Raw genomic sequence first — 25,844 nt, 5'->3', positions numbered from 1 at the left:
ATCTTGCATCTCTTTTTGAAGCATGCGGTGCTTACCTTAGGTGGAGACAGGATACCAGACTAGACAGACCATAGGTCTGGTCCAGTAATGCAATTCAAACGTTCCTAGAGTTAGCCTGCTCATATTTCAGTTCCTGACGGCAATACCAAGGGAGGACTAAATCTTGCTTTATTTCATTCCTCAAACTACCTGCCAGTATCTGATGAGCACGAACATACAGGTGCCAATCATGAAATATTTGTGATTATGCGAATTCTAAAGCACAGATGGGGAATCTAAGCTCAATAAGGGGCCTTGACCTGTCTGAGGTCACAGAAGGCTTTGAGTGCCTTTGCAAGATAGATCAGTTTGTGCTTCTGGGGTGCCTGAGTTGCTAGGAGCATGAGTGGAGAAGTCAAGGGTAAGGGGGTAGTACAAACTCCTCAGAGAGCATGCTGGAAGTTGTGCACTAACACAGCTCAATGCAGTGAGAATCCCTGGGCATGACAAGCTGCACTGGTCGTCAAAGGCTCATAATGACAGAGATGCTAGAGACAAGGGGGGAGAGGTGATATCTTTTATTGGCCCAACTTCGACAGATACTGGCCCAGTAACCCCACAGTGTTGGGTAGTACCCCCACCTGTGCTGCCCCCCCACCGGCACCACCCTAGAGCACCCGCCAATACACCCACCCTGCCTCCCCTGCTGCGATCAGCCGCCTCCCTGCCCTGCTGTGTGCCAGAGAGTAAGACTTCTCCAGCCTCCCTCAGCTCACTCAACCCGCCCCCAGTCCGCGCCCAAGCAGTAGAGACTGCAGCTGAACCGGGCTCCTGACTGACGGCGTGCCCGGCCCGGCCCGGCCTCTCTCGGGCACGGCCCTACCCACGCGATGGGGGGGGCAGTCTCCCTGATCCAGTGAGGGAGGGGGGGGGGTCTGAGTGAGGTGTGGGAAGGGAAGGGGCGGGGCCGCACCGCACCCCCGTTCCACGCTCGCGCGTGCGCAGTTTGGAAGCAGGGCGGCGACCATCCGTGAGCGAGGTCAGCCCTCCCTGCGCCGCTGCGCCTCCCTTCCCCGCGACGAGCGGAGCGAGCTGGGGAAACCAAAGCGAGGCTCGGCGTGCGGCAGCGGCGTGCGCGTCACCACGACGGCTTCTCAAGCCTCGCCCAGGCAGGCAGCGGCGGCAGAGGAAGCGGGCGAGCGAAGCAGGCTCGGCCGGGGAGGCGGCGACAGGGGGAGCGGCGGGCGCGGCGCTGCGAGCTCGGCGGGTGAGAGGGGCGCGGGGCTGAGGGGCACCGGGAGCGGGGCGCTTCGGCACCGGGAGCGGGCGGAGGCTGCAGCGGCGACGGCGGCGGCGTGTGTCTGGCACAGGTGGCCCCGCGGCAGAGGGAGCGGGGCGGCGCGAGAAGAGCGCCCCGTGCGCATAGGGGGCAAGTGTCTGAACATGGCGGAGCAGGGACCGAGACCGGCCGCCGCCGTCTCCTCTCCCCGGCAGCGGGGACACCCGGTGGGGTGGGGGGGGGAGCAGGAGTCTGGGGCTTGGCTGCCGCTCGCTACCTCGACTCGAGCGGGGGGGGACCGGCGCCGCGCCCGCCCCGAAGTTAGGGCGGAAGCGGAAAGTTGTAACCCCGTCCGCATTGAGCTGTTCCCAGCCCGCCTAGGGGTGGGCCGGGGCGCGGGTCAGGGGCCGCTCCGCTCCGCTGCGGGCGGTGAAGAAAGTTCTCTCACCCCGCGCCATCAGCCCGTGGTGGTGGGAAGTCTCAGTTCAGCCCCACCTAGTCCGGCAGATCGGCTGCTGGAGCGAGATGCTGCTCACTGTTTCCACCACCCTCCCCTGGCGTGGGGGGAGAGTCCAGCCTAGAACCGTAGGCCTCGGCCGTTTCACTCGCATTGCACTGAGGCTGCTATCCCCTGCCTTGGTGTCGGCTCCTAGAGCACGGGCATCACGGGTAACGCACTGAGACTGCGCTGGATCTCACCTCGCTAAGCGTTCTCGCTTCATCCTGGCGTGCCTGCATCTTTTTTTCTTTTAAACTTATGGTTTCTGTAAGATCTATATAGTGCCTCAGCTGTGCTGAGCCCTTAGGTAGTGGGGCTAAGAAGGCAGAGTACCTGCCCAGGAAGAGCTTGCAATGTAAACAGAGAACACTGCAAATTTGCAATTGTTTAATGTTTATAAGTCTTCTGGCTTTTGTCCCAATAAAAAAGGAAAAGAAACATGAGGAATTCATAGGTTTTAAGATCAGAAGGGACAATTATGATGATTTAGTCTGAAGTCCTACATAATACTGCCTGAAAAACCTCACCCAACAATTTCTGTATCAAGCCCACAATTTTGAGGTATAGTGTATATTAGAAAAAAAGTCATGGTGTCTTGACTAAAAGCTGTCAAAATTTATACCATAGAAGAATGAAATAAGGCTTTGCAGGAAGTGTTCATAATATTGTTCCAAACTGAGAAAAGTTGGATTGTGCAACAACATTTACTGAAATGCAGGTATTCTTTGCTTTTTTAAAGGAATGGTTAATAAATGCTACTTAGGAAATATGACTTCATTTTGGAGAAAAAAAGACTTTCTATATTATTTGTGGTATAAGCATGTAACTGTGTGTGCCTGTAAAAGAGCATATTTAGACATCACTAACCAAGCATTTTTAATGCAGTTGGTGCTCATGCATCTAGAAGTTTTGGTAGTACATTTAATTAAATATAATAATCAGCTCTTGTATAGGAACTCTGAGGTTTGTTAGTTCAAACACATAATGGGTGGGCTTTAAAATAGTCAGACAAAGCTAGTGGAATTGATGTTTTTCCAAGGCTTTCATGGTATGTGTACATATAAATTCCAAGTTACTTAAAACAGTTGAATTCATCTTTCAGTTGCAACTATGCTTCTTGACTCTCCTAGTTAATCTTATCAACATATGTCACATGTACTGCACAATAGCCACTCAAATGAGATCGTCACAATTCTTTATACAAAGTCATACATTGACACTGCAAAGGTATTTTTGTACTCTTTGCTGAACTTAAAACAATTCTTACTGCTTAGTTAAAAAGTTTGTGGCTGACGTATACCTTTGTTAGATGGAAAGCTAAGTAAAGGGCTGAATTCAAAGTGCTTCTAAATGTTTTAACCCAGCTTGTTCAGGATTCTAGTTCCTTATTTCACGGTACACTGCCAGTAGTCTAGAACATGGCGTATCCATTTTTCTGGCTGGAAATGAGCAAACTGACTCCTCAATGAGGGTTATGTCTACAAGGCAGCTGGGAGTGGGCTTTCCAGTGAGGGTAGACAGATGTGCCAGCTCTGTGTAGATTCTTTCAGCTTTGAGGTGAAAAACTATTATGCCAAATTGTAGTTCAGCTAAATCTCAGATATATTTACAAACCTCTGTGGTCTGCTATTCTATATGATATGTCTCTACTTAGTCAGCTGATGCCACTTACTGTCTCCTGGTACCTGCCTGTTACATGGACATCTCGTATAAAATTGCTAGACTACAATTGTTAAATATGCAAGGTTTAAGACTAAGCAAAGCCTGCTTAATCCTACTACTGAAGAACTACTGTATACCATCTAAATGTTATATGATACTACTTACAACAAAACTGATCATGCTTAGAACATCCTCCCTACTGAGGGTGGAGTATCTCAGAAATAATCTTTCACATCTAGGTGTGAAATTGGCTGTCACAAATTGCTATAAAATGTGCAAAGTACAGAAACTGGGAGGGTAAACAAAACTTTTCCTTTTGTGTGTGGTAATCTTGTAGCATTCATCTGAGCAAGTGGGGTGCTCAGATACTATTGCAATGTGGGGTATATATGTGTCTTGGATATAATTGTACTACCTTATTTTAAAACCCCACTATGAGTACAGTTCATCACAAGGAGTAAAACTGAGCCAGTATAAGCCAATTTCTGTTTCATGTTGTGCTGGGGAAAAGATTGGTACCAAGTACAACTGATTACTGTTGCAGTTTTGGTGGAATTTTGCCAGAGCAGAATCACAAGTTTGAATCTGGGTGAGAGTAGATCCACAAAAAGGGAAATGGAAATTAATGAACGGATTGAGGGAGGGAGTACTGGAGTTTAATTGCTAATTTTGATTACAAATCAAGCTTAACTTTAAAAAAAAAAAAAAAAAAAAAAAACCACCCAGAAAACCTCTTTTTCGCCTCCTAACTTCCTTGCAGGAAAAAAATGACATTAAAGCACTGTTTAGAGCAGTGGTGGCTAAACTTATTATTGTATTATTATACACAGAAGGACCCCACAAACCTAAGCACAATCTTGTGTGGGCCAAACAGATTCTACATCTTTTAATAAGATTAAAGTTGCCAGTATTGATTTATATTTTAAGTTCAGCTTGTTTTGTATGTATTTAGACACATTGTTTCTATGTACAGTAGTGTCAGTGTACAAACTTGTATAAACTAAAATGATGTAAACATGATGACAAGATGACAAAACACTAATGAATCAGCTTGTTAGTGTATTGTGTTGAAGCAGGCCGCAAGCTTTACAAAATGCTCTGGTGGGCGGTAGGTTGGACACACCTAGTTTAGCGCGCTCAGTTCACTTTTCACTAAAACTAAATTCACATACTCAAAAATTGTCACAACTTCCGATGACAGTTGCCTCCTTTTCTAAATTACAACATAGTTACGGTAACATCAGAATTTTAAAGTTCAATGTGTGGTGGTGGGCAATGGCACTCTTCAGTCTGCTTTGGTATGTATTTCAAGGCAGGAGATATATGTTCTGTAATGTCAAAGTATCTGCATCCCTGCTGAGTTGGGTACAGAACTCTGTGTGTGTTCAGCTTTGTCAGAGGAAGGGATGTTTTGGATGTCGTCGTCTTCCTGATAGTTACTTCTGATACTCTTATCTAATGCAGCTCCTCCCGTGCATGTACACATACCAATTTACCATCTTGGACCATTCAGCTGATTAGAGAAGGCAGTCTCTAGGGCCTTGTCTAGAGTTAGAAAAAGTTAGGTTTTTTGTTTTTGTTTTTTTTTTTTAAAGTGAGCTGAGATATCTTATGTGCTGGTGTTTTTGTTTTGTTTTTTTAATAAAAAAAACAAAACAAAAAACACAACTCTGGTAGAGTTGACCAGGAGTTGAACATATTTTCAAAGGTGTTAAAGTGTATTAGCACTTAAATCCGGTATAACAACACTAATTAAAACATCTAGCAAAATATACTTTAAAATGCACTCTTTCCTAGCACTTGTCCTACATGGGGAAACTGACTGGCATAGCAATAGCGGAATAGCTAGTCACTCTTAGTCCAGAATAGTGTCCACATAGGGAAGTTATGCTGGCACAGCTCTAGTGGAATAGCTATTCTGTTCACTTTTCCCATGTAGACAAGTCCCTAGTCTAGACAAGCACTATCTGGTAGTTACCATACAGAGCAGATCAATATCCCTCCCTCTAGCATTATTGTGGTAAGAGCTCTTTTCCAAAAATGAAATTAAAACCCTGTGAATTATTTCTTAGCTGCAAAATATCAAATCTCCTCCACTTAGATAAACCTATAAAATATTTAAGGCTACTGAAATAAGGGTGATTTAAGTTTTGCACTTGATTATATACTATTAAGTGGTTCTCAACTACTTCCATGCTATGATCCCATGTTATACAGAAAAAGTTATCTGACACTTTCTCCCTTTTAGCCATAAACAAAGGGAGGAGGGTTGCAATCCCTGAAATTGAGAACTATAAAGTAGGTAACTTTGGATATATCAGCAGCAGTTTCATTTTATATCTCCATCATTCAAGAAATACTTCTCCTTAATGTCACCGTATTTTGACTCCTGGTTCTTCTGTGGTGATTTTCACGAAGTATACTCTATCATGGGACCTTAGAGAAGTTCTTCTGACAGAGCTCCAAAGTACTGTTGCGATGAAACCGGAAGAAGCCACTCTGCAACCTCACTTACTGCTTAGTCCATAGATTTACAACTGGAAAGTCAAATGGGAGTTGGCGCTACTTGAAGCAACTTCTGCTATGCAGCCATGGAAGGACTCTGCTGGGACAGGAAGGCCAGGCAGCAGCATAGATCAGGCCCTTCTGTTGAGTTAGGGGTTTTCTTCCATGGAAACTATGAAGGCTGCATCCCTGGTCTCTTCCACAAGCCTCTAATTTTTACTCCAATTCTCAGTTTCCTGGGCCACTTGTACCTTTCCAGCAGGCATTGCAGTGTAAGGGGCAGATTATTTGAATCTTAGTTGCATTCAGTTCCTCTGAACACTAAGCATACTATGTGCCAGTGTTAATAGTGTCTCCAGAACTAATACCTAGACAAGTAATCTTAGAACAGCTATTATGAAATAGAAAGTGTCTGTAAATTACAGAAAAATGTTAAGGATGAGCTTGAAATTATTTTTAATTGGGCTTGTGTCCTTTTTTGCCTTATATATCCACTAGGCTGAATGTCCTCTTGTTTTTTAACCTTGAAAATATCAGTAATCGCAGTTTTGATTTTTCCCTTGTTTTGTTGAGGGTCTTGTTGGGAGTGTATTGTTAGCTCTCACACCTAAGGAAGGGTAGAGGGGTTTTGAATGTTAAACAAACTTGCTTGTTTGAGAACTGAAAATAGGTCTTACAGTTTTTAACCATCTGGATTTTGCTAGATTCTGATGAGAGGTCTGGTTTAACCATGCCATTTTCCCCTAGCATAAGCCAAGTTTTACCACCCTTACCTTGATTTAGTAGGTCAAGATTGGCCCTAGGGGAGATCCTTTTGTTGACTACTGGGGTAGTACGTGGTAGCTGACCCTGACCTGACCTAGTCTCTCCTACTAATCTACTGTTCCTGACTAAAACTGTTTCCTCTCCATTGCTCAATGTTAATTCTCTTGTCTTCTGATGCCACTCCAGTAGTTCTCCAGTCCTCAGAGACTTCCAATTTAGACGGCATCTATTTTCTTTAATGATGACCTGCAAATAAGCAGTTTGTCAGCAAGCTGTAGGGAAGAGTGTGGGGAAGTTTCAGGATTGCTTCTCTGCACATGTAAACTCCATTGAAATCTAAGATGTGTGTGTTCAGTAGCAGCTAGATCAGGCCCACCCAGTTATATTTCTGTTTTTTAAAAAGGCTTGATGGAAAATTAATTTCCTCATTTAAGATGAAGCGTAATTGCAAAATGTATGATTCTTGTGTATAAACTTGAGTTGTTTGGGCACTTATGACAGAAGCAGTAGTGACAGCGAAGTAAGCTTGTGTAATGGTATCCATTTAATCTCCTGCCTGCAATTAAACACAAATGTATGAAACTTTTGATCGGATATCTTCCAGACTTGTTCTACAACCAAAGGCAAACTGTCTTGGAAATGCTAAGAAAGTTACTTTTCTCCCTAAATATGGGGAATGGAAGGAATTATCCTTTATTTATTTTAAAAATACTGCAGACACTTTAAAATAGCATAAAGCTTAAATATTTGGGATTGAAAAGGTGGAATGGAAATGTTGATTGAAGTGTACATATGTTCATGTGAAACTTGTTCTTGACTTCAAGTTATGACTCTTAGAAAATCTTATTCTTCATACTCAGCAAAAAATCCAATCTGAAATGTGCTAAGCTTGTAGCACTTGCAGCTGGGAGACTAAACTGCTGTTGCATGCATGGCCAGTTTAGCTGAGTAGCGAAGCAAATGTGTTCGGCGTGCATGCATGGGTGTAATGCAGATGCTCTGCAAGTGCTCTTTGCTCAATCCCTGTGACTTTATGAAGTGTGAAGGAGTTCAGATGGATTTCTGATCGCTTTATAAGATACACAGGCAAGAGCCCTCCTCTAAGCTTTCCTCAGCTGTGAAGCTCTTGAGGATCTCAGGAGAACAGCTTCTTGCTGTAGATGAGTAGAGATGAGTACAGAAGATTGTAGCTAACATAATGCCTATTTGAGGCTTATACAAGTTGCCAATTATAAATAAAAAAAATACATTAGAAGAATGAAAAGGTTGCAAAGTCAAGCACTCAAACATTAGGAAATGCCAGAATTATGTTCGCCTATAGGACCTTAATTTGGTTGCATGAGTGTGTGTGAGATACAGTATTTAATTCTGTAATCATATTAATGTTTTTTCCACAGGACCCCATCCCATTCAGTGCACAGAATGGCTGGTGAATTCAACTTTTTTTTTATCATGCTTGTTCAGTGTGTGGCCCCATGCCTTATTTGCTGCATATTATTTAAACCCTGCATTGAGTACTGTATTAATTTGTGTGGGTTTTTCTATACCACTACTGTCACTCATTACCATATCATCTGCATGTTTCACAAACATTAATTAATTTGTCTCTACAGTATCCTTGAGGTAAGATGGCAATATCTCCAGTTCTAGATGGAGAGCTGGACATACAGACTAAGGCTAAAAAATCACTAATTTTGTGTGTCCAAGTTGATATACTGAAGGCCTGACTTCTCACTTTTATAGTTCTTCATATGTTCAAACCACAGCTGCCATTGATTTGAATTGCATTTATGAGCATTTGTCACGTCCTCAAATCAAGCCTTGTGTGATTAAAGCTAGGGCACAGAGAAAATGAGGAACACACAGTGGCTACCTGTAAAGTTAGGTTCTCATGCCTTGCTCAACATCACGTGAGAACTTGTGGCAGAGCTTAGGATAGAATCCAGTTCAGAGTGGCATTCAGCTGCCTTCACTATGAGACCATCCTTTCTATTCCTGTGCCGCCTTACCTAATTTACCACATACCTTCCAACTTCTGCACAAGTGATGGCAACAGCCGCATTCTCTACACAACATGATTCACTCCCTGAGCACAGATGCATTTTGTGCATTGAATGAGGCAGGGGTCTGCTGAAAAATAGTATGTAATGTAATAAAAACACAGGCAACAGTAATTTAGCACTTTTGAGTTCTTGACTTTGAGACACTAGCATTCTTTCAATGTAGCCTTTTTATATAAGATTATTTGTATTTTAGTTTGCTTTAAAAAAAATTAAATTCCATTATTTAGAACTATATTAACAGTCACATGTCATCAGAGTTGGAATTTCCAGATCCACAGCCCTTCTGTCATTTAAAATGGGGTAACTAGTAAAAGTGGGCTATCATCTTCCATGTGGACCAGCCATGAGAGAGAGAGAGGAGGCACACTTTGCCAGTGGTATTCCCAGCTATTTACTGACAACCAAGAAATGTTGGAACTCTGGAATTCTAGTTTTAATTCCAGGTTCTGAAGAAGGTTGTGCTCTAATAGATGCAGAAGGGTCTAACTTGGTTATCCTTCACCAGCCTACCCGTCCCTTCTCCTCTCGTTACACCTCTGCATTTGAGCAAGTTGGGCAGAGTCTTTATACTTCAGACTGTCGGAATGCCAGGAGGGAGAACATAGGAGTACAAGTGTCTTCCTATTATTAGTTCTAGTGCTTGGATGAACAAATGCAGAAAAAAATCTTACTCAGCCCTGGAATAGAGCATGTTCAGTCATTCTATGGGGATCTGGTGCATTCTCAGGTTGGTCAGTATGTAGGAACAGTGAGGATGAAATCTGTATGTAGATGGAATCTTTGGAGAATAGTGCTGTCAGCGTCTAACCTCTCTCTACTGGGCATAAGATCTACTGATGAAAACTGCTGTATATGAGATAGGTATTGTATGTAAAATGAGATTTTTCAGGAACTAATAATTTAATTAAATTTTGGGTAGAAGGTCATGTCAAAGGCACCTCTTTTACAGCAGGTGTGATCCCTTTTACAAATGAAGTCCCTGATATAAAACATGGGGGAGAAAGAACTCAGTGATATGGTTGCAAGAAAATTTTAACATGGTCAACCCCCACCCCTCACTCCCCCAAACCTTCATTTTGAGGAAATGCCTTAACTAAAAGATTCAGCTTGAGACAAAGGTCCTGCTTGGAAAACTTCAACCTTTAGTGGTTGAAATTCAGCACATTTTTGAGTAACTGAAAGCAGGGTCTTGTAATGGGAAGTGTTAGCCAGCCATAACTATGTAGGCATCACTACAAGCACCATCTATATTTCTTTTGCAGATTAGCGCAGCTTTGAAGTTCTACTTAAACTTTTTAGAGAGAGATTATGAAAAAAGAACTGATATAGAATCTCAAGTTAAATTTGTGTGTTAAGAACTCTAATCTAGAAATGACAGACTGTTTTGTATGTGTAGACTTAAAGGTGACCTGCAGAGGAAGAAAAAAAGGTGTTTGCAAGCTTTTTAATCTTTTCATGATATATAAAGAAGTTTTGAAATTTCTGCTTTCTTTTGCATTAGAAATTTGGGTCCTTTGTAGCCTGGAAAATAGACTGGAGAACTAGTGAAATGACATTAGAAGAACAAAGGAAAAATTGAACAGGGAAAGATTAGTCTTAAAATCTTGCTTTATGGTAAAACTTATTTACCTATAATTACAAATATTTTGAAGAAAGGATGTCTTAAAATTGAAGACACTTCATTTTAGGTAAAGTGTAAGCGCTCATAATACAAATTGTCTTGAGATCTCCCAAGCACTCTGTTGAAACCAAGAAGATAAGTTGGTACTCCTGATTTTTCGTTGGTGATAAACAGACAAGCTTTCTTAAAAACACTGAATTTCCAGATGTCCTTCATATGTCACAAAGAAACAAAGTGCACAATCTCAGTTTAAAAAAACCCCAAAACTTTGGTGGTTGTATTTTAACTCTTGTGTGTATAAAAGTGTCTTTCATTGCAAGATACTATTTTAGAACTGGTCAAAAGTTTTCTGACAAGTTCAGTTCAATTGGAAAATACCAGTTTGCTGACATGAAATGTTTTGGCAAGTTTGTTAGCTTGATTGAATCTGCCAGGGAGCCTGTGTTCCAGAACATCTGCCAGCCCTAGCACTGTTGGACTTCCTGCAGTGCAGAGCAGGGAGCATAGAACTTTGAGAGCCTGGGCACCAGTTGGGGCTCCTTGGCAGCCCAGCCATGTCAGGGCTTCCAGGCTTCCTGCTCAGAGCCAGGAACCTAAAAGTTCTAGGTGCCCCAGCTCTATCCACTGCTTGACTTTTGGATCCATAGTAGGGAGCTGGAAGTCCTGGGACCAACTCTCAGGGTCCAAGCATCTGGGGCAGCTGTGCAGTGTAGATTGCCCCAAGGCTGCCAGACTCCTGGTCTAGGTGTGTCTCTGTTGGCTTATTGGGAGTCAACTCAATATGAGATTCTGAAATGTCTTGTGAACCGAGAACTCTGAATTTTGATCAGCTCTCTTTCTGAAGCATAGTATTCTAATTCTTACAGAACCCTTAACCTTGGCGTTTCCTGATTTGAGTGCTCTGGTAGCAAACAAATACAGGAATGAAGAACCAATGGCAAACTTTTAATGTGCAGCAAGCTGAAGTATAAATCTACCACAGGCTGGCCTGCTGCAGACTAAAGCTATATCTACACTACAGACCTTACAGCGGCACAGCTGTACCGTTGCAGCTGCGCTGCTATAAGGTCTCCTGTGTAGCTGCTTTGTGCTGATAGAGAGCTCCCCTGTTGGCATATTTAAATCAATGCCAATGAGTGGCAGGAGAGCGTCTCACGCCAATCTAGGGCTGTCCGCACCAGCACTTCTGTTGGTGAAATTTGTGTCTGTCAGGGTTGTGTTTTTCTCAAAAGTTTTTTCAAAAGTTTTACTGACAGAAGTGCCAGTGTAGACAAAGCCTAACTGTCCATATGTGGACCTTGCTGATGTGCATTAACAATTGATTAATGCAATGTAATCTGGTCCTCTGAAATGGGGCTAGATCAGATCACATTAACAAACTTCATGTGCATCAGTAGCAAATAATTTACCTCACGCTAGCCTGCCATGGACAAGCCTCTACAAAACATAACTGTAGTAGTAGTGTTTCTTAGAACATACGTATAAAAAGAGGACATCTTTAGCAGAGTAGAGACTGAATTGATTAAACTTGTGATGGATAAAATTGTTTCATATTGAAAGTCGGGGTTAAAATTTTAAATAGTGACTCTTCCACTCAATTTCTGCCTCTAATATTAAGCTTCATCCAGAATATCTGAATGATTTTGCTGAGATGATTTGCATGAAATTAACAAAGGTATCTTAAATGATGAGGTTAGGCATTAGCAGCAGTAACCAGTCCTCCAATACATTTATGGTCACAGTATAAACAGAGCTATCAATTAATTGCTCATACTGAGGAAGATTGAGAGGTATTGGCTCACATTTAGGGTTCCTTTCAGCCACGAGTTGGGTTTTCTTAATCTGATAGCAGAACTTTTCTGAAAGTTCTAACAGTGTTCTGTAGAATAAAGGTTCAGTGTGACTCATTTAACTAAATTGACATTGGCATTGACTTTACTGGAGAGACACTATAATCCAGTAAGAAAAGATTCTTGTTGGAAAGATCAAGGAAACAAAAAACAAAACTTGCATTTGTTTTGAAAAAATGTTGTTAAACCATCTAGTTACATTTGGGCAAGTCACTTATGAAGAGTCGCTTAATTAAGTAGCTTACTGACACAAGTTATATTAATTAAAGCAAAATCTTAAAATCTGATTTAAGTGTGTGTGTATTGGCAGGGGAAGAGGTTGCATCCGTTTAACTAGATTCATTTAGTTAAACTTATGCAATTTTTCTCATTTAGACAAGGCCTTGGTATTTCACTGAGGCCTTGGCAATGACTTGTGATACCTATAGTACAATGGTTCCCGACCTCTTTGGCCCGAGGGCCACACATATAATTTTTGCAACTCTTAAGGGCTTCCAGTCTCAGCCAGCAGTCCCCCTCTTCCTCCCACTGCAGCCAGAGGGAAGGAGTTCAGTGAGGAGGATCTCCCATCCCCCTGGCTGCAGCAGGGAAACCATGCACTCCACCTGAGTCCCTAGCCAGCGGCTCTCTTATGCAGCCAATGGGGATGGGAGATCAGTACTCCCCTCCCTCTGGCTCCAGTAGGGACCCAGTGCCTAGGGATCCAGGCAGAGCACAGATCTCCCAGCCCTGTGGCTGCAGCAGGGAAACTGCCCTCCACCTGGGTCCCTAGGAAGGGCTCCCTTCTGCAGCCAGTGAGAGGGGAGCTGTGGGCCACTCTGAAATACCCCACAGGCCACAGGTTGGGAATCACTACTGTAGTGTATTCTCATGAGCTGTTCTAGTGTGTAGCAGTAGATAAAGGAACTACCTATAAATCTAAAGATGAAACTCTGAATGAATGGTAAATAGGATTTCTCTGGTTCTCTTGCTCTTATCAGATGCCTTGGTTGACTCCTTTAACTTAACAAGGGCTTTCTTTTTTTGCTTCAAGAGCAGTAATTTTACACCTGTGGCTGAGACTACAGGAAACTGAAAGCAAAGGAAAACTGCTTTTTAGCTGCAGCAGAATTTACAGGAGAAATATCTTTAGGAAAAAATAAATTAGTGGAAAAGTCGTAGATAAAGGTAAAGTGTTTTCCTTATTCCTAAACTGCAGTGAAATTATCTTCTTCTAAACTAATTTTTACGATTTCACGACTAGAATGTGTTTCAGAGATAGTAAATGTGTTACAAAAGGGGAAGATTCTGAAACAATGGATCTTGAGGTGAAAAATAAAAAAGGTGCAATTCATTTCAAGTGTTAGTCAGTTCGTGACTTGAACTTACTGCATCACACAGGTTCTCAAATGAGAAGACTGACAAATTGCCTAGTGGAATAAGGAAAAACATGCTTTACTAGCAGGTGCTTAGTCCATTGAACTGGGGGAGTTTACCACTTTTAGGCTTTTCTCTGTTTTTTATTCAATAAGATACAGACCATACAGTGTGCAAATATAACCGGTATCTGTCAGATTACTAGATATTTTGGGGGGTCGCAAAGAACTGAGTAAACTGTTTTGGACCAGAAGAATGAACAAGTGAAGTATCTGAAATGTCACAGAGCTAGTCAGTATTATCAATGATTCCTTTATTTTCAAAGATTTTTTGTTTTGCTTGCTACTGTAAGATCCCAAGGGTCTCCATAGACTATAATCTATATGTAGGTGACAGTTTAGAATTAATGCCACAGAAGCAGTGACAGCTATCAGAAAAATTAATTTACTCTTGCTAAAACAAATATATTCTGGTGTAATAAGACCGAGGCCTAGGAATAAGCGTATCCTTTAATTGGAAAGTACTAATGTTAGAGAGAAAGGTATATAAAACTTTAAAAGGTTGATAAGTTGATTTAGTAATCTTATGTTGCTAGCCTGAACTATACTAAGGTAACTGGAAACTACAGTATATATGAATACTTCCTCCTAGACCACACTTTGAAGAAGGCTTCTCTTCTCACTTTTGGTGCCCCCCCTCCCCCCCAAGGAGATAACTTTTAATCCATTAGTGGACAGATGTGCAGCTACCCATTGGATTAGAAAATCCCAAAAGTGGTGGGTTGAACATTTGTATGTCTATGCAAAGTCTCTATACCAGTACCATCAAAAGCTTGTAACAAAAGGCTAGTGTAAATGGTTGTGGAGCCCACTTAACACATGTCAATCCACAGAAAATGTTCAAAACAAAAAATGAATGTGAACACAAACTTCCTGTCATTGAAGGCAATTAAAGCTAGTGATGATCTGTGTTTAAAAAACCAAAATCAGCCCCGGTTTGGTTAATATGGAGAGCCAGATAAATGGAATTCTACTGTGTATGTTTTTATTTTTTCACAAAATGTAAAAACTAGAGATTCTCTGTAAAAATGCAAATTCTGCATTTTTTTCTGACACAACAGATTTCTAGGATCCCTAATGGTGATTCATCCAAAATCACCAGTTACTAACGTTTAATGATGTATATAACATCACTTGATTGTTTCTCCCTGCTTGTTTATGGCAGACAAAGGATTTGTCACAGCAGGATAACATCAGGGTTCCTGAATTGGACAGAGCATCATCTAATGTCAATAAAGGCCAGTCACATCCAGGGATCCAAACACAAAAGCTGACTGGCTCGTCAGGCAATCAATATCACAAGCAGAATTGAACCAGAATCAGCAAGTATAAGCAGATGATATGGATAAGTCAAGCTGGATCTTATTTATTTCTACAGATAATGCTAAAATATCTTGCTCTCTTTAAGGAAAAAAGTGTTAATGAAGAATTCTGTGTAGTAAAAGTAAATTTCCATGTGCCATCACTTCTGCCAAGAGAGCATTGTTCTCCAAACAGCCAATGAGTGTACTTCTAATGAAAAAATATATTCTATGATTTTTCTTTGAAACTTCCACAGCAAGGCCCCTTTTCATGGGGTCCTATTATTTCTAACCCTGCTTTTCTGACCTTAAAATTACAGTATTTAAAAAAAGGAAAAGGGGGGGGGTTCCTCATGAAATTTAACATTTTAGCTTCAAAACTGTAACGTTTCTAAGACGTGTTGGACTATGGTTTAGATTTAAGCAGTGATCTTTTTTTGTAACTTCTTCTGAAAGGGAAGTATCCCAAATGTACTGTATTAATCTTTCCAAGACATGATTTCTATTGGCTAAATGTCACCAAATTAGCTTTCTCATGAACTTGTTAGATACTTTACTGTAAAATCTCATTTAGGTTTTCTAAATATGTAGTTCAATTTCTGCTTTTGTCAGTTCTCAAACCCTAGCCTTAGTTTCTTAAGACTGACTAGAGGGGTTATACTCTCATGTTTGAGGCTCTAGGTCAGACAGACCTGGTACAGAAAGGTAGAGACTCAGGTTAGGAGACTTCTGTGGAAGCTTCATGTATGCTGCAGTTCACTAGACCTAAATTTTGTGGAAAAGCACCAGTGGCTATCGTAGAGCTGAATTAGTAGCAGTATTCAGTTTGTATGTAACTTGTACCTCACAAGGCATTCAAATAGTGGAGTGGTTACATTACAGTTGCATTACATTTTCTGTTTGTTCAGATTTCGTAAATGAATTGTAGTTGGAAGTTACTAGTGTAATTTCCAGCTAACTATATTAAACTGACCACCACATAACACCAGTTTAGTTTTACTTCACCATAGTGAAGATGGACTCTGTATTGTTAAAATCCTTCACCCTTACAAAACTTATAATAAATATTTTTAAGATAGACAGACATTAGTTTAGATAATATTGAGAGATGGTCATTGAGCAGAAAACCATGTGTAAAGATCTTTTTAAAGAACTAGCTAACATCCATTTGATGAAACAGAAGTTTAATTTTAACCTGCTTTGATAGTTTTTTGTGTTTACAGATGGAAGAAATAAAACAAGTGTCAGTTTTTCTCATTTGCAAAAATATCAGGATCACTTGCAGAGTAGCTAGTCTGTCTATTGCTGGTAGCTATAAATGCAGCGTTCCTTTTTACTCTCCTTACTTTACTTTGTTTTGAACATTTTCTGTGGATTGACATGTGTTAAGTGCGCTTCCCAACTATTTACACTAGCCTTCTGTTACAAGCTCTTGATGGTACTGATATAGATACTTTGCATAGACCTACAGTTGTTCAGCACACCACCTTTGGGATTTTCTAACCCAATGGGTAGCTGCACATCTGTCCACTAATGGATTAGTTAACTACTTCGAAGTGGGGGAGGCCTTCTTCAAAGTGCAGCCTAAGTGGAAGTATCCATATATACTCTTTATTTAAAAATAAATAAATAAATCATCAAACCACAATACTCCTTTGTTTCATAGCTTGAATTTTGGTTTAAAGGATATGTATATTCAGGAAGAAATAGCTACTCTTGGACTGGAGCCATAAGTATAAAGGCTTTTGATGACATCAATAATTCTGCTCCTGTATCTCTTTTTATGGACTTTTCTAAACTTAAAAAGTTGCAGTACTTTAACTAAATCGGTCTGAGTAAACCTTTAAGGTGAAATCCTGGCCTCCTTGAAATGAGTGGCAAAACTCCCACTGACTTGATTAGACCCAGGTTTTCACCCCTAATGTAGATCCGCTTTATGGACTAACTCATCATTGTGGGCATAATGTAAATCTAGGTTGCTGGCATGTAAAGTTAAAATGGTCATAGAGGAGTTTTTAAACTAAGGGCTGGTGGAAAGCTGAGAAGTCCGGAAGAGCACAGTTTGGACAGAGACATCCCTCAGGGAGGATTTATTGAAGGGAATACTCTATATCCTGGTTCAGAAGAGAGGATAGGAGTTAAGTATATGTAGGAACTGAAGAGAACTGGTCAAATGAGTCCCATTCAGTTATATCACATGAAGGCAGACAACTAAAATTGACAAATTTTTATAAGTGCTTGTATACAAATATAAGAAATCTAAATACTAAGATGGGTGAACTTGAATGTCTGGTATTAAGTGAGGTTGTTTTATAATATGTATTTCAGAAACTTAGTTAAATAATGATCATCAGTTGGATGCTGTAATACCAGAGTACAAAATGGTAGAAATGACAGAGTAGGTTGTGCTGGTGGAGGAGTGGCACTGTGTGAAAGAAAGCATAGTCAGACATAGATTGATTCATTTAAGATTCTTTTTACCATCTCTATGGATAGAAATTCCATGCTTGAATAATAAGAGTATACCAGTAGGAATATACCACTGACCAGGATGGTGGTGGTGATTGTGAAATGCTCAGGGATATTAGAGAGGCTACAAACGGAAAACCCAATGATGGGGATTTCAGCTATCCCCATATTGACTGGAAACATGTCTCCTCAGGATAAGATGCAGAGATAAAATATCTAGACACCATTATTAACTGCTTCTTAGAGTAATTAGTCCTGGAATCCACAAAAGGAGAGGCAGTTCTTAATTTAGTCTTCAGTGGGGCCCAGGAGTTAGTCCAAGAGGGGAATATAGCTGAACCACTTGGTAATAACATACCCTCCATATAAATCCATGGTACATCCATATCTTGAATATTTCATGCATTTCTGGTCGCCTTAACTCAAAAGATGCATTAGAATTGAAAAAAGTGCAGAGAAAGGCAATAAAAATGATTAGGGGTTATGGAACAGATTCTATATGAGGAAATATTAAAAAGATGAACTGTTCAGATTGGAAAAGAGACTGGGAGAGGAATATTAAACAGGTCTATAAAATCATTAATGGTGTGGAGAAAGTGAATAGGGAAGTGTTGTTTAGTCCTTCATGACACAAGAACTGGGGGTCACCCAATGAAATTAATAGGCAGTGGGTTTAAAATAAACAAAAAAAACACTACTTCACACAATGCATAGTCAACCTGCGGAAATCGTTGCCAGGGATGTTGTGAAGGCCAAAAATTGGGTTTAAAAAAAAAATTGATAAATTCATGGAGGATAAGGCCATTAATGGCTATTAGCCAAGATGGTCAGGGATGCAACCTCGTGCTCTAGGTGTCCCTAAACCTCTGACTGCCGGAAGCTGGGACTGGATGACTGGGGATTGATCACTCGATAAATTGCCCTGTTCACTCCCTCTGAAGCATCTGGCATCGGCCACTGTCGGAAGACAGGATACTGAGCTAGAAGAACCATTGGCTATACTAGGTCAGACCATTATTGTGTACTACCAGGCTTCAGCTGACTAGCTAGTCTGGGTTTTTTATATGCTTCAAATATACACAAACCTGTAGAATATCTGAGGCCTCTCCTAGGATGTAATAAATAGAAATACATTTCTTGAATCATCTGTTCACCTTTACTTTCAGATTTATTAGTTTAAAATAATTGGTTCTGATAAAATGTTCTTCATTTTCTCTGTCAGTCTGTCAGTTTTTTTGGCCATGATTACTAATTATTCTTCTAATCTCAATAGAAGCAAAATAAAGTCTTACTGTAAAATATAGTACAAATAGATGGGGAAGGTGATAAGAATTTCAATAAAATGTGCTGATTTTTAGTTTTATTTGGGTGGCTTGATTATATGAATGTCCTATGGAAGTCAATTTCGCTGATCTTGAGACTAACCCTAGGTAACTAGTCTTACTGAAAGTATTTGATAACAAATGGAGAAAACATTTGTGTATATTAGCGTGCATGTTTTCTAACACTCTTTTCTGTGCCTTGTGTACTTATTTTTAAAACAGTAAAGTGTTTCATAAACTTTAACTTGAAGACTCAAGATAAATTAATTGTATTGTTCACAAATTAGTAATTGATTATAAGGTTACAAGACATTTTTGCAAAGAAGTCTTCCTTGGAGTCATCACTTATTCAATAAGTTATGAGTTAAAATAGTGTAGTGCATATAGCAAAATTAGTCTGCCCTCAAAGAGGTATTGGTGAATGCTCAAAGTCAAGGCCAAGACTTTTCAAAAATGACTGATGACTTTGGGTCATTCAGCAGTCTCCTTTATTCTTGTCACTTCAGCCTATTCAATTGACTGGTTGCTAATTTCCTGGCCCCTCTGTGTATTTATACTGTTAGATCCATCCTCTGCCCTGAGGAATTGAGATTCTAGAAGCTAAGAAGTCTTGCTGAAGTTGGGTATAGGAGAATTCCTGCTTGTTTGTTGTGAGCCTGTTTGGGAGTGGGTGTTTAATCCCTGTTTTCTTTTCCTCCTCTTATCACAGGGGGTGAGGTGGAGTGAGCAGGAAATAGGAAGCATTCTGTGACTGGAGAAGTCATCCTCACAGTCAACTCTGCATGTATGCACAGTCATGATGTTAGTATGCAGAGCTATTATCACAGCATCATCCATGACACAGAGCTAATTTTAAGTTCTTTACTAAGTTATCAGAGAAAGCAAATTTGTCAGTCTGTGGGCAGTCGCAGTAAGGTTTGTTTGGATGATATTTGTTCCTAGGAGGGAAGTTACTGCTTTTATTTTTAGACTTCAAAACATAGGTCTGGTGCTAGCAGAATCTGCAACTATATTAAACTTGTCTAATCTCAAGATGGAAGTCCTGTTATTCTCTTGAACATAATGGGTGTCGGTCTTGTTTAACAGCTGGGACGCAGAAGTTTGACTTGTAAGCTCTCTAGGTATTTGTGGTTTTGCAGTTACATATTCCTTCTTTAAGAGGCTTTTCTTTACCCTGTATGTGAAAGACCCACATGGTGAAATGAAATGTGCAAAATAAATTGGGGGGTGGATTTCAACTAGTAATCGAACCTGTTTCAGAACAACAACTAAATCACTTCCAGAAAGGCCAACTGCTTGGACAATCATAATTAGAAATGATCTATTATGCTATGCCAGCAAAGATTGTATAATGTATTTTCCCTTTCAGTGGGTAAAGAGGAAAACTGTTTTTTAAGATGTCACCATTTATGGATCTTGCTCACTACCAGGCTCCAATTGTTTCCAATCTCTAGGAGGTAGAACGAACCTCTGCTGGCTGCTCTGTGGCTTGGGCATCCTTTTTTCTTGGCTAACCTAAAACAAGGGCCTTCAGGATTGCAGATCTCTTAATACTAGTCATCTTTCCCAATCTTGTCTTTGAGCCAGCGTGGAGGAAACAAACAATCTTCTTCTAGAGTTGATGAGCTGGCCTAGTAGCCTACATGTTCTGTCTCAGCAGCCTAGAAGTGGAGCAGCAAGGGAGATCTGGCAGCCTTACCAAAGATCAATCTCATCCATTCTGAGAGAAATATGTTTCTGTTGGCAACTCTTGCTAGGGAAGGTATGACATAGTGTCAGGGATCCTTTTCCCATCCACAATACACTTCCACAGCTCGAATCTGGAAAAGAGGGTGTGACTGTCACCCTCTTTTGCACCCGCTTTGAGAATACAGTGTTTGGCATGATGTGCGGGAATGTGTGTTTTCTTCCTTTCTGGAAAGAGAACTTTTTGGGTGGGGAGGGGATGGGTTGTCTCTTGCTTCCTTCATTTCTCCTTACTGTCTGGACAGCTTTTAAAAGCCCCCTTTTAGGCTCTACAGGCGTTTCTTTTATGGATGAGAAAATCTTATTTCCCAGAACAAATAAAGTTATCTGCCCAAGTGTTAGGTTTCTTATGTCTTGGACAAGAACAGGGGAAGCTGAGATTGGGACGAGTGATATTGGGACAGCAGTACTGAGCTTTCAGGGTGACTGATAGGCCTGAATGAGTGGAGTAAGGAGAACAGAATTAGTGGAAGAAAGACTGGTGACAAAAAGTAGTTTTCAGAGGGAAGGGGAAGATGGCCATAGTGCATGGCTTTCCTTGTGTGTCTGACAGGTGTATGTCAGGGATAAGCTTTCTTTACAGCCTGCTTGAGGCTGAGCCTCAGTTTGAATGTGACTGGAGAGGAGATTGGAAAAGTCTGGAATTTCCTTCTTCACTTTAGAAATTAGTGGCTTATATTTACCAGAAAAGCAAGTGACAGTGTAATTTCCCAATCAAATCAGAAAAGCATATGTGGTAGAATTGATTATCTGCTGGTGCTAAATATGATTTGACTTAGTATTGGGAGGGAAATGGCCCCTCATATCTTCTTACAGCCTGGCAATTGGACATTTATGCCAAGATTCTTCCAAACTTTAGTGCCAAAAATTAGGCATCTAAATAAGTAGTAGACTAACTTTTTTTTAAAATTGCTGTGCACTCACTGGTTTCCCATTTCAGCATTGGTTGCTCCCAGGTTGGGTGCTCACACTTCAAAAACTGGGCAGTGAGGCTGCTTATTTAATCACCTAACTTCAGGTAGCCAGGTTTGAAAAAAATCTTGGTTTAGTTTTTGTTGCAAGGACATGTGAGTGGCTCTTGTTCTTTCACTGTATTGTCTTGCAAGCCCACTACTGCAGCTCATCAAACCTCTTCAGAATATACCCTCATTACTCTTCCACCAAACTTGCAACCTAGTTCTAGTGGCATATCCTCAATGAAAACTGGATAAGCGCACCATTTGGATGCATCTGCAAAGGTGAAAAATTGCACATTTTTAACTTGTAATTGGGTTTCAGAGCCTACACTTCACTGAGATGAATTGATGGCAGTTCATCTTTTTTAGGTATTGAGGACATAAGAGAGTCTCCTATGTTACCAAGCTAGGGACCAAGTTACAATACAGCTTAAAATATGTAGTGAGGTTGTGCTCTAACAGCTGGGTAGCAGCACCCAAAATTCAAGTGTAGGTTGGGGAGGTGGTAAAACACAAGTTCTTAGAGAGAGAGGGTTGGAAAGAGGGTGTTTTCTTTAAATCCACAACCCACATCTGCTTTAAAGTGTCTTTTCTTCAACATAAAATTCACTGGAAGTACTAGTGTTGCTTATCGTTAACTTACCAGTCTGGAGGAGTACCTTCTATGTTGAAGCAATGTTGAATATCTAGTCAGTGTTATTCTATTGCTGCCACCTCCCTACTGTTCCAACTGTTGCCTGCTGAAGGTGTGAGAATTTCTGAGATGAGTAACTCTGATCTCCCACGTGGCAATGTGTTGCACAAGAACAGAATCAACTAGCAGATGGCTTATTGTTTCTCATTCTACAGCTAGTATGCTGTTGAGAATGTCTGTCCTTGCTGTTGACTGTTCTTGAAATAATTTATATAGGGAGAGATACTGTAATATGTTGCATACCTGGCATTATACTGGTTCTTGAAGTGGATAATTCTGACTACAGTTCAGCAATGATTAGGATTATTTAATCAGCCTTCCAATTCACTCAAACTGGGTTTTTGGAAAACTTCCTTTTACCTTGCAAGGAAGGGGTTGGTTGATCCTCTTCTGTAGACAGTCTTATGGTTCAGAACAGTTACATCCTAGTCCCAAGCACTTCCCCAGAGGAATTTTGTTGCTGAAGCTTTCTGGCACGGCTTCAGCTTCCGACTGGTCTTGTGTATTTGAGTTCATGTTACTGCATTTCTTTTAAAAGCATTATCTCATTAAAACAGATACTGTACCAGAGAATTGGAGGGTAGCAAATGTATTGCCTATATTTAAAAAAGGCGGTGTGGGTAATCCAGGGAATTGCACACCACTAAGCTTTACATCTATACCTGACAAATTGATTGAAACTAATATCAAATCATAGAAGATTAGAGTTGGAAAGGACCTCAGGAGGTCATCTAATCCAACCCCCTGCTGAAAGCAGGATCAACCCCAACTAAATCGTCCCAGCCAGGGCTTTGTCAAATTGCACCTTAAAAACCTCAAAGGATGGAGATTTCAGCACCACCCTAGCCATTCCAGGGCTTCACCATCCTCTTAGTGAGAGAGGTTTTTTTTAATATTCAACCTAGACCTCCCCACTGCAACATTGCTCCTAGTTCTGTCATCTACTTCCACTGAGAACAGCCTAGCTCCATCCTACCTGGAGCCCTCTTTCAGGTAGTTAAAAACTGCTATTAAATCCCTCCTCATTCTTCTCTTCTGCAGACTAAACAAGCCTTGTTCCCTCAATTTCTCATAAATCATGCACTCGAGCCTTCTAATCATTTTTGTTTCCCTCTGCTGGACACTCTCCAACTTGTCCACATCCTTTCTGTAGTGGGGGGCCCAAAACTGGACACAGTACTTCAAATGTGGCCTCCAACAGTGCCAAATAGAGGGGAATAATCACTTCCCTCAATCTGCTGGCAATGCTCCGAAGAATGCAGCCCAATATGCTTTTAGCCTTCTTGGCAATGAGGGCACACCATTGACTCATATCCAGCTTCTTGTCCACTGTAATCCCCAGGTCCTTTTCTGCAGAAGTGCTGCCTAGTCAGTCAGACAGTCCGTAGCAGTGCATGGGATTCTTCCTTCCTAAGTGCACGACTCTGCACTTGTCCTTGTTGAACCTCATCAGATTTCTTCTGGTCCAATCCTCCAATTTGTCTAGGTCACTCTGTATCCTACTCTTTAGGGTATCTACCACTACCCGCAATTTAGTGTCATTTGCAAACTTGCTGAGGGTGCAATCTATCCCATCCTCCAGATCATTAATGAAGATGTTGAATAAAACCGACCCAAGCACCGACCCCTGGGCACTCCGCATGTTACTGGCTGCCAAATAGACATCAAGCCGTTGATCACTACCCATTGAGCCTGATGATGTAACCAGCTTTCTATCTATCTTATCGTCCATTCATTCATCCAACCCATACTTCTTTAATTTGCTGGCAAGAATACTGTGGGAGACTGTATCAAAAACTTTGCTAAAGTCAAGGTATATCATGTCCATCATTTTCTCCACATCCACAGAACCGGTCATTTCATCGTAGAAGGCAAGCAGGTTGATCAGATATGACTTGCCCTTGGTGAATCCATGCTGACTGTTCCTGATCACCTTCCTATCTTCCAAGGTCCTCAAAATGGATTCCTTAAGGACCTGCTCCATGATTTTTCTGGGGACTGAGGTGAGGTTGACTGGTCTGTAGTTTCCTGGTTCCTCCTTCATCCATTTTTTGAAAATGGGCACTATACCTTTTTCCAATCAACAGGGACCTCCCCCAATCGCCTTGAGTTTTCAGAGTTAATGGCCAATGGCTCTGCAATCATATCAGCCAACTCCCTCAACACCCTCGGATGCATTGCACCCGGCCCCATGGATTTCTGTATGTCCAGCCTTTCTAAATAGCCCTGAAACTTTTCTTTCAGCACTGAGGGCTGCTTACCTCCTCCCCTGGGAGCTGAACTTTGTCTGTGAAGACAGGCAAAAAAAAAAGAGTACTTGAGCTTTCTCCACATCATCTATCACTAGGTTGCCTTCCCCATTCCGTAAGGGGCCCATGCTTTCCCTGACCACCATCTTGTTGTTAACATACCTGTAGAAACCCTTCTTGTTACCCTTCACTTCCCTTGCTAGTTGCAACTCCAATTGTGTTTTGGCCTTCCTAATATTCCTCCCTACTCAGCTGACCATGCTTCCATTTCCTGTAAGCTTCCTTTTTGTGTTTAAGCTCATGGAAGACCTCTTTGTTAAGCCAAGCTGGTCGCCTGCCATATTTGCTATTCTTTCTGCACATTGGGATGGTTTGTTCCTGCACCCTCAATAAGGTTTCTCTAAAATACCTCCAGCTCTCTTGGATTCCTTTCCCCCTATATTACCTCCCAGGGGATCCTGTCGATCAGGTCCTGAGGGAATTAGTCTGCTTTTCTGAAGTCCAGGGTCTGTATTCTCCTGCTCTCCTTTCTTCCTTTTGTCAGGATCCTGCTCTACAATCTCATGGTCACTGCTGCCCAGGTTACCACCCATTTGAACTTCCCCAACCAATTTTTCACTGTTTGGGAGCAGCAGGTCAAGAGGCGCACGGCCCCTAGTAGGTTCCTCCAGCACTTGCACCAGGAACTTGTCTGCAACACTCTCAAAAAACTTCCTGGGTTGTCTGTGCTCTGCTCTGTTGCTCTCCCAGCAAATGTCAGAGTGATTGAAGTCCCCCATGAGAACCAGGTTCTGTGATCTGGAAACTGTCACTAGTTGTCTAAAGAGAGCCTCGTTTATCTCATCCTCCTTGTCTGGCGGTCTAAACAGATGCCCACCATGACATCACCCTTGTTGCTCTTTCCTCTAAACCTAACCAACAGATTCTCAACAGGCTTTTCTCCAGTTTTATACTGGAACTCTGAGCAATCATATTGCTCTCTTACATACAGTGCAACTCCTTTAACTTTTCTTTCTGAACAGTTTATACCCATCCATGACAGTGCTCCAATTATGTGAGTTTCTCCACCAAGTCTCAGTTATTCCAGTCACATCATAGTTCTTTCACTGTGCCAGGACTTCCAGTCCCTCCTGCTTGTTTCCAAGGCTTCATGCAATCGTGTACAGGCACCTAAGATAACGAGCCAATTGCCCTACTTTCTCAGTATGAATCGGGAGGCCTCTCCTGTTGCGCTCTCCTCCTTGCGCTTCCTCCTGGTGTCCCACTTCCCCACTTACTTCCGGGCTTAGGTCCTCATCCCCCGGCGAACCTAGTTTAAAGTCCTCCTCGCTAGGTTAGCCAGCCTGCCTGCGAAGATGCTTTTTACTCTTTGTTAGGTGGATCCCGTCTCTTCCTAGCAATCCTTCATGGAACAACATCTCATGGTTGAAGAATCCAAAGCCCTCTCTTCAGCACCACCTGCATAATTA

General features: G+C 41.4%; 1 protein-coding gene across 1 annotated transcript in view; it reads left to right on the top strand.

The window, feature by feature from the left end:
• Nucleotides 1–1,031: 1,031 nt before the first annotated feature.
• Nucleotides 1,032–25,844, top strand: part of RAP1B (RAP1B, member of RAS oncogene family) — a 79,812-nt gene continuing 54,999 nt past the window's right edge. The window contains exon 1 of the mRNA XM_067564065.1: nucleotides 1,032–1,246. The gene's annotated coding sequence lies outside the window, so the exon portion shown is untranslated. The remainder of the gene's footprint in view (nucleotides 1,247–25,844) is intronic.

Source organism: Emydura macquarii, unplaced genomic scaffold (assembly GCF_026122565.2).
Source record: "Emydura macquarii macquarii isolate MOO-44397 ecotype Brisbane River unplaced genomic scaffold, CSIRO-AGI_Emac_v2 contig_2636, whole genome shotgun sequence".
NCBI lineage: Eukaryota > Metazoa > Chordata > Testudines > Chelidae > Emydura > Emydura macquarii.
The sequence above is the reverse complement of the archived record's forward strand: the minus strand, read 5'-3'. Positions and strand labels throughout refer to the sequence as shown.